Raw genomic sequence first — 8,613 nt, forward strand, 5'->3', positions numbered from 1 at the left:
AGTTCCAAGTCAAGATGGTGTGTGGCTTGGAAGGAAACTTGCAGGTGGTGGTGTCTCCATGCATCTGCTGTCCTTGTCTTTCTAGGTGGTAGATGTCGCGGGTTTGGAAGGTGCTGTCGAAGGAGCCTTCGTGAGTTGCTGCAGTTTACTGGAGGTTCATCTAACGATACTTGGACCACGATGCTCTGTGAATTTTCATTGGACATCCTTGTGCTTCTGATCACATGGATCTCAAATGATGCCTCATCAACATGCTGCTGTTTGACAACCGAATGCAGTGAATGATGTTTCCTCCTGCCTGTGTTTTCACCGATGACCTTCTTGCGACATGCCTTGGCAAGATAACCCTTCTTCTTGCAGCTCCAGCACTCTGCCTTCACAACGGGACAATTCTGGGCTCAATGTTGGCCTCAACACCGGTAACAGGATTTTATTTAACCACTGCGACTACCCTGATGGCCTCCTCCCGTTTTCCTACGAGCAACACCCACATGACCACCACCAGTTGCTGTCATTGGGACCTTCTGCTTACTCATCTGCAGCTTATTAACTTCAGCAGATGACTGACAGTTGTTTACTCTCACTTCTCTCGAGTCACATTCAGCCATGTCTATGGACAGTGCTGTTTGAAAAGCTATGTCAAAACTCACCTTTGGCTGAATGGCCTGCTCCAGTTCTTTGACTTACCCCACTCTCTAACTCTGCTCACCTGCTTGTTTCCAGTTGCAGTGCCTTCTCCCCAGTTCTCCCATGACTTTCCATTCATCAGTTGTGTTTCAGTCCAAGTCGATTCAGGACATAGAAACAGGAATCGGCCTTTTAGCCTCTCGAGTCTGTTCTGCTTTTCAATGAGAAGATGGCTGACCTATGACTTTACTTCATTATTCCCAAATATTATTTTAATGCTGGCTTCCCCAGTCTGTTACAATGGGATTTAAAAATGCATTTCATTTACACTGAACCTTTAAAGTAGGAGAGTGTCTGAAGGTGCATCTCAGAACATAAACGGAAAAATCAGACAAAAATTGACACTGAGCCAAAGAAGGGTAATTAGAATGACTGACTAAAAGCTTGGTCAAAAACGTAGGTTTTTAGTAGGGTCTTAAAGGAGGAGAGATGTGGACTGGCAGAAAGGTGTAAGGAGGAAATTCCAGAGCTTAGGGCCGGTGACTGAAGGCACAGGCAATGGGACAGAAAGACAGTGAGGGATGTGTAAGAGGCCAGAGTTGGAGGAATGCAGAGTTTTCTGAGGGTTGTTCGGCTGGAGGAGATTACAGATATAGGGAGGGGTGAGGCCTTTAAGGGATTTGAACATGAGATAAGAATTTTTAAATGGGGACATTAGAGGACCTGGAGCCATTGTAGATCAGTGAGCTCAATAATGATGGATGAGTGGAAATTTGTGATGCTTGGAGTAAACAGCAGCAGAATGTGAATGAGCTGCAGTTTATGCAGGGTGGGGGGGGGGCGGGGGGCAATCAGAAGAGCATTAGAATGGACAAGCAGGCTGACAACACAGAAACACTGGAGGGGTCAAGAGAGGTGGTAGTGATGTAGAGATGAGTGACATCAGCACACATATGGAACCTGATGTCATGTCTTTGGGGCGGCACAGTGGCGCAGTGGTTAGCACCGCAGCCTCACAGCTCCAGGGACCCGGGTTCGATTCTGGGTACTGCCTGTGTGGAGTTTGCAAGTTCTCCCTGTGTCTGCGTGGGTTTTCTCCGGGTGCTCCGGTTTCCTCCCACAAGCCAAAAGACTTGCAGGTTGGTAGGTAAATTGACCATTATAAATTGTCACTAGTATAGGTAGGTGGTAGGAAAGTATAGGGACAGGTGGGGATGTTTGGTAGGAATATGGGATTAGTGTAGGATTAGTATAAATGGGTGGTTGATGGTCGGCACAGACTCGGTGGGCCGAAGGGCCTGTTTCAGTGCTGTATCTCAAATCTAATCTAATCTTTGGATGATGTCACTGAGGGGCAGCTGATAGATGTGGGATAGAGGCGGCCATCGATAGATCCTTGGGAAACTCCAAAGGGGAGAAGAGAAACTATTGCAAGAGATTCTTTGGCTATGATTGGATAGATCTGAATGGAGCCAAGGGAAGTCAGTCCCACTCAGCTGGACAGTGGAGCTGAGGTGTTGGAGGATGGTGTGGTCGACTGGGAGGTGAAGAAGTCTGAGGCGGGATAGTGCCCCACAGGCACAGAGAATGTCCTTTGTGACATGGATTCGAGCTGTTTCAGTTCTGTGTGATGGAAACCTGATTGGAAAGGTTCAAACATGGAATTCTGGGAAAGATGGACACGGATTGGTGGCATAGAGACATTCAGTGACTTTGGAAAGAAATGAGAGGGTGAAGATGAGGTGCTAGTTTACAAGGGTAGAGAGGTTGAGGGTAGGGATTTTGAGGAAGTGGGTGATAATGACAGTTTTAAAAGGGAGCAGGAAGTACCTGAGGACAGGAAACTGTTTGCAATGTCAATTAGCATGGGCGCCAGGAAGGGAAGTTGTTTGATCAGTTTACTGGTTACATTACAGGGACAACCATTAAAAGCACGGTTCATTGGCCCATATAGATTGATCAAAAGATTGGATAAGTTAGATTACTTTATTGACACCCCTGATCACCGGGAGAACTGGTTGTGTCACATTAATATGCTCAAACAATATTACTACAGGGAGGAGGATAAGCCAATATAGGTATTTCAGTTAAACAGGCCTGTTGACAAGGAAATGGATTGTGAGGATGAGGCAAACGTAGGCATCGTAAATTCTCAGATTTAACCACCAACTATCCTATTCTTTTGGGCCTCCTTATCTCGAGAGACAATGGATACGCGCCTGGAGGTGGTCAGTGGTATGTGAAGCAGCGCCTGGAGTGGCTATAAAGGCCAATTCTGGAGTGACAGGCTCTTCCACAGGTGCTGCAGAGAAATTTGTTTGTTGGGGCTGTTGCACAGTTGGCTCTCCCCTTGCGCCTCTGTCTTTTTTCCTGCCAACTACTAAGTCTCTTCGACTCGCCACAATTTAGCCCTGTCTTTATGGCTGCCCGCCAGCTCTGGCGAATGCTGGCAACTGACTCCCACGACTTGTGATCAATGTCACACGATTTCATGTCACGTTTGCAGACGTCTTTATAACGGAGACATGGACGGCCGGTGGGTCTGATACCAGTGGCGAGCTCGCTGTACAATGTGTCTTTGGGGATCCTGCCATCTTCCATGTGGCTCACATGGCCAAGCCATCTCAAGCGCCGCTGACTCAGTAGTGTGTATAAGCTGGGGGTGTTGGCCGCTTCAAGGACTTCTGTGTTGGAGATATAGTCCTGCCACCTGATGCCAAGTATTCTCCGAAGGCAGCGAAGATGGAATGAATTGAGACGTCGCTCTTGGCTGGCATACGTTGTCCAGGCCTCGCTGCCGTACAGCAAGGTACTGAGGACACAGGCCTGATACACTCGGACTTTTGTGTTCCGTGTCAGTGCTCCATTTTCCCACACTCTCTTGGCCAGTCTGGACATAGCAGTGGAAGCCTTACCCATGCGCTTGTTGATTTCTGCATCTAGAGACAGGTTACTGGTGATAGTTGAGCCTAGGTAGGTGAACTCTTGAACCACTTCCAGAGCGTGGTCGCCAATATTGATGGATGGAGCATTTCTGACATCCTGCCCCATGATGTTCGTTTTCTTGAGGCTGATGGTTAGGCCAAATTCATTGCAGGCAGACGCAAACCTGTCGATGAGACTCTGCAGGCATTCTTCAGTGTGAGATGTTAAAGCAGCATCGTCAGCAAAGAGGAGTTCTCTGATGAGGACTTTCCGTACTTTGGACTTCGCTCTTAGATGGGCAAGGTTGAACAACCTGCCCCCTGATCTTGTGTGGAGGAAAATTCCTTCTTCAGAGGATTTGAACGCATGTGAAAGCAGCAGGGAGAAGAAAATCCCAAAAAGTGTGGGTGCGAGAACACAGCCCTGTTTCACACCACTCAGGATAGGAAAGGGCTCTGATGAGGAGCCACCATGTTGAATTGTGCCTTTCATATTGTCATGGAATGAGGTGATGATACTTAGTAGCTTTGGTGGACATCCGATCTTTTCTAGTAGTCTGAAGAGACCACGTCTGCTGACGAGGTCAAAGGCTTTGGTGAGATCAATGAAAGCAATGTAGAGGGGCATCTGTTGTTCACGGCATTTCTCCTGTATCTGACGAAGGGAGAACAGCATGTCAATAGTCGATCTCTCTGCACGAAAGCCACACTGTGCCTCAGGGTAGACGCGCTCGGCCAGCTTCTGGAGCCTGTTCAGAGCGACTCGAGCAAAGACTTTCCCCACTATGCTGAGCAGGGAGATTCCACGGTAGTTGTTGCAGTCACCGCGGTCACCTTTGTTTTTATAGAGGGTGATGATGTTGGCATCGCGCATGTCCTGGGGTACTGCTCCCTCATCCCAGCACAGGCATAGCAGTTCATGTAGTGCTGAGAGTATAGCAGGCTTGGCACTCTTGATTATTTCAGGGGTAATGCTGTCCTTCCCAGGGGCTTTTCCGCTGGCTAGGGAATCAATGGCATCACTGAGTTCCGATTTGGTTGGCTGTATGTCCAGCTTATCCATGACTGGTAGAGGCTGGGCTGCATTGAGGGCAGTCTCAGTGACAGCATTCTCCCTGGAGTACAGTTCTAGGTAGTGCTCAACCCAGCGGTCCATCTGTTTGCGTTGGTCAGTGATTATGTCCCCCGATTTAGATTTGAGGGGGGTGATCTTCTTGATGGTTGGCCCAAGAGCTCTCTTCATGCCATCATACATTCCTCTGATGTTTCCAGTGTCTGAGGCCAGCTGAATATGACTGCATAGGTGTTGCCAGTAGTCGTTTGCGCAACGCCTAGCTGTTCTTTGTGCAGTACTTCTGGCTGCTTTAAGTGCTGCGGATGTTAAATCGCTGGGGGCTTTCTTGTAGTTCAAAAGTGCAATGCGCTTAGCGGCTATGACAGGTTCCAGCTCTTCATTATGAGATTGAAACCAGTCTGCATTTCTCTTCGCACTTTTGCCGTAGGTGGTCAAAGCTGACTCATAGATGGCGTCTCTGATGTGGGCCCACTTGGTCTCAGCATCCCCTGTGGGAGTGTTTTGAAGGGCTGTTACAAGTGAATTTAGAAATTTTTGTAACAGCTGTGGGTGAGAAATTCTGCTCGTGTTGATGCGCGGGTGGCCCTTCTGCTTGGAATGATGCAACTTCTTTGGTCTGAGTCTAACCTTGCTGCACACCAGGGAGTGGTCGGTGTCGCAGTCCGCACTGTGGAAGCTGCGTGTGATTTGAACACTGTTTAAGGCGGCTCGCCTTGTGACAATGAGGTCTAGCTGGTGCCAACGACGTGATCTTGGGTGCCTCCATGAAACCTGGTGACAGGGTTTAGTGTGAAAGAACGAGTTGGTGATGCAGAGGTTATGATAGGTACACAACTCAAGCAGTCTCTGCCCGTTCTCATTCATCCTTCCAACGCCATAGCGCCCAAGGCAGGAGGGCCATGAGTCATGGTCGGCCCCAACCCTGGCATTAAAGTCCCCCAGCAGGAATAGGTGTTCGGTGTTGGGGATGCTGCTAATGATGTTATGGAGTTGTTCATAGAACTGGTCTTTAGCTTCAGGTGCGGAGCAGAGTGTTGGAGCATAGATGCTGAGTAGGTGTACTGGACCAGAGGTGGTGAGCAGTCGGATGGACAGTATGCGTTCCGAGCCATTTGAGGGAGGCTCTATCATGCTGAGCAAGGAGTTTCTGATGGCGAAGCCCACTCCATGCTGTCTTGGTTCTTCAGGATCCCTGCCCTGCCAGAAGAAGGTGTAGTCTTGCTCTGCTAGAGAGCCACTCGCGGGGAGGCGAGTCTCCTGAAGTGCTGCAATGTCCACATTGAATCTACTGAGCTCGTTGTTAATGATGGCGGTCTTCCGAGAATCGTTGATTTGTGTAAGGTCTTCCGACAGGCCAGGACACATAGTTCTGACGTTCCAGCTTGCAAAGCGAAGGGCTGGTACCTTCTTTCCTTTTTTCATGTTGTTTGGTGCGGTGTATCAGTCCACCTTTCGGGCAATGACCCTGAGCTCCAAGCACCCATTGAAGCAGGCAGACTGTGGCGGGACAGAACCTTATTGACCGGGGGCTGCCCGGTTTGAGGCGGGCGGTAGCTGTCCAGTGAGGTGCAATGACCTCTCCCACCGACAAAGGCAACCCGTGGCGCCCAGTTTCTACGCCAATTTATCTGGACTTATAACCCGTAACTGCTGCCTTCCGTGTTGTTTTAGTCGCTGTGAGGCAACTATGGAGTGACCTCTCCATGGCGCATGCCTGGGCAAATTTATGGAGGCTGAGAGTTGACCAGTCGTCAAAACCCCCCTCTCGGCCTTTCTGGTGGGGTCCAAAGGAGTGCAGGACACGACGTTTGGCACCAGTATGGCTGCAGGAACTGCCAGAAACATGCCAAAGGTGACACATGACCGCCTACGGGGTTCCGCTCCGGATTTTCTGTTAGGGTTTACTCCCTTAGCCTTGGTCTCTCCCGAGACGCCCACAAGGCAGTGGGGTTGTTGGGGCCCCTACACAGGTGTAGGATGGTGCCGGTGGGAGGAGGGGATGCAAGGGGGAGGGGTAGAGGGAGGGGGTGGGGGGGGTGCAGGGGAAGGGGGTGCGGGGTGAAGATGGTGCGAGGGGGGGGCGGGCTGGGACGGGGTTGTGAGGGGGTGAGCTGAGAGGGTGGAGCAGGGAAGGGGACGGGGGTGGGGGGGGTGGAAGGGGGGTAAAGGGGGGGAGGGGGGGTGGAATCTGGTGCAGGTAATAAGCCATTTCCTCAGTGCCCACCATCGACGTCCGGAAAGCTCATCCACGTCCTTCGGGAGGTGAAGCATCATTTGGCAGACTTAGAGGTGATTACATTTGCTAAGGGTTTTTTTTTTCTGCAGTGGTTTAAATAAAGGCATGCAGCATTGCCGACAGTGCGCTGCAGATGCTCTCCGAGCCATCTCCCGCGGGCGCTTTGAAGTTGCGGCCGGGGGGGCCGTTCGTGGATGTTTTGGGTGTTCGGGGCACCTTTTCACAGGACTTCTCTCGGGTCCCGCAACTCCTTCTTCACCTCAATGGACTTACCGCATGCCGTGGCTGCAGACACTCTGGACTGTGAAGACAGCAGGATCGGAGATTGAAGTATCGGCAGCTGTGCTCGTCAATTTCATCCGGATCAATTTCATTGAGAAAACAAAGAGCAGGTGTGGCTGGGGGAGGGCAGTGGGCCCAGGTAACATACACTAAACTAACTGTTAACTTTTAGATAGGGCTAAAATGAACTGATTTAAAGAGCCAGGGGAATTTAAACAGTTTAAGAGGGCAGATTGGGGGAGAAAACGTTAGGGATGAGAGCAGATGGCCATGGATAGAGTTGAACAGCAAGGGAGCTTCCTAGGGAGCTTCCAGCCCAGGAGCCATCTTGACATTGTGTTAACTATCCTATTAGTGAATACAGAGTGGGTAGGAAAGTTAGACAACATGCTTTTGCACTTAGAGGGAAAACGGCGTGAAGACTGAACAGTTTTTTTTTCACAAAGTTTCAAAAATCTTGTCGGGATAAGCCAGGATGTACTTATGATGTGGGTGTAGGGGGAAACATTCCTTTAAAACAACATCCTTGTCGTTTAGGTCCAGACAGACCAGCCCAAGTGGAAGCAGAGTCCAATGCATGCTGAAGGGAAGCTGAGATGAAGCTAGTCAGTACAGCTGGAATTCGCAAGTGTTCTTGATGCCTAAAGCTGGTGGGATGGCACAAAGTTACCTAGCCTAAAGAAAGGTCACGGTGGTAAAGAAGGCAGACTCCTACCCAAATTCTCGTTTAAAGGACTGCATGGACAGAGTGGGCAACACCATATGTCTTAAAGAGACAGATGTGTTGGAGGGATACTGTCAAATTCCTTTGACACCCCAAGGTAAGACAAGATCAGCTTCTGTTACCCAGGACTGGGTTTTCCAGTGTCATGTGATGCCACATAGGTTAAGGGGTACTCGAGAAACTTCTCAGAGAATAGTGAACCCAGTAGTGGTCAGTGCTCCGAGCTGTGCAGTTCACCTGGCTGAGATGATGGACAATAGGGACACTTGGAAGGAAAGCACGAAACAGCTGGAAGACTATGCTTGGAAATTTGAAATGGGTTAATTGGGAAAATCTTTGAAAAGTTTTAAACTGAAAATGTTCTGGTGGAACTTGTTGCTGTAGTCCCAATATTCTTGAAAAGTGTATATCTGTAAATGCGGGTGAAAATGTGTTATTGTTTGTTTTTTCAATTTCATTTTTTGCATTGTAATGAAACGCATTTTCAGAATGATATTTCATTCCACCAGGGATGGAGATGTTATGATCCTACTTTATTCTTTGAGGGGGGCGGGGGGGGGGGGTGGGTGGGGAGGGTGGGGGTGTGGGGGAGGTGGTGATGTGTGCGGTGTGTCTTTAAGGCAGCAAATGATCAGTACTGCTTTAACAACAGGCAAGCCTCAGGAGTTGGAGAAAGTGCATTCTGGTTGCTGTCGGATACAGCCATACAGAGAGGGAGATCAAGCCAGCCTCAGATGTTACCAAG

Source organism: Heterodontus francisci, chromosome 34 (genome assembly GCF_036365525.1).
Source record: "Heterodontus francisci isolate sHetFra1 chromosome 34, sHetFra1.hap1, whole genome shotgun sequence".
Classification (NCBI taxonomy): domain Eukaryota; kingdom Metazoa; phylum Chordata; class Chondrichthyes; order Heterodontiformes; family Heterodontidae; genus Heterodontus; species Heterodontus francisci.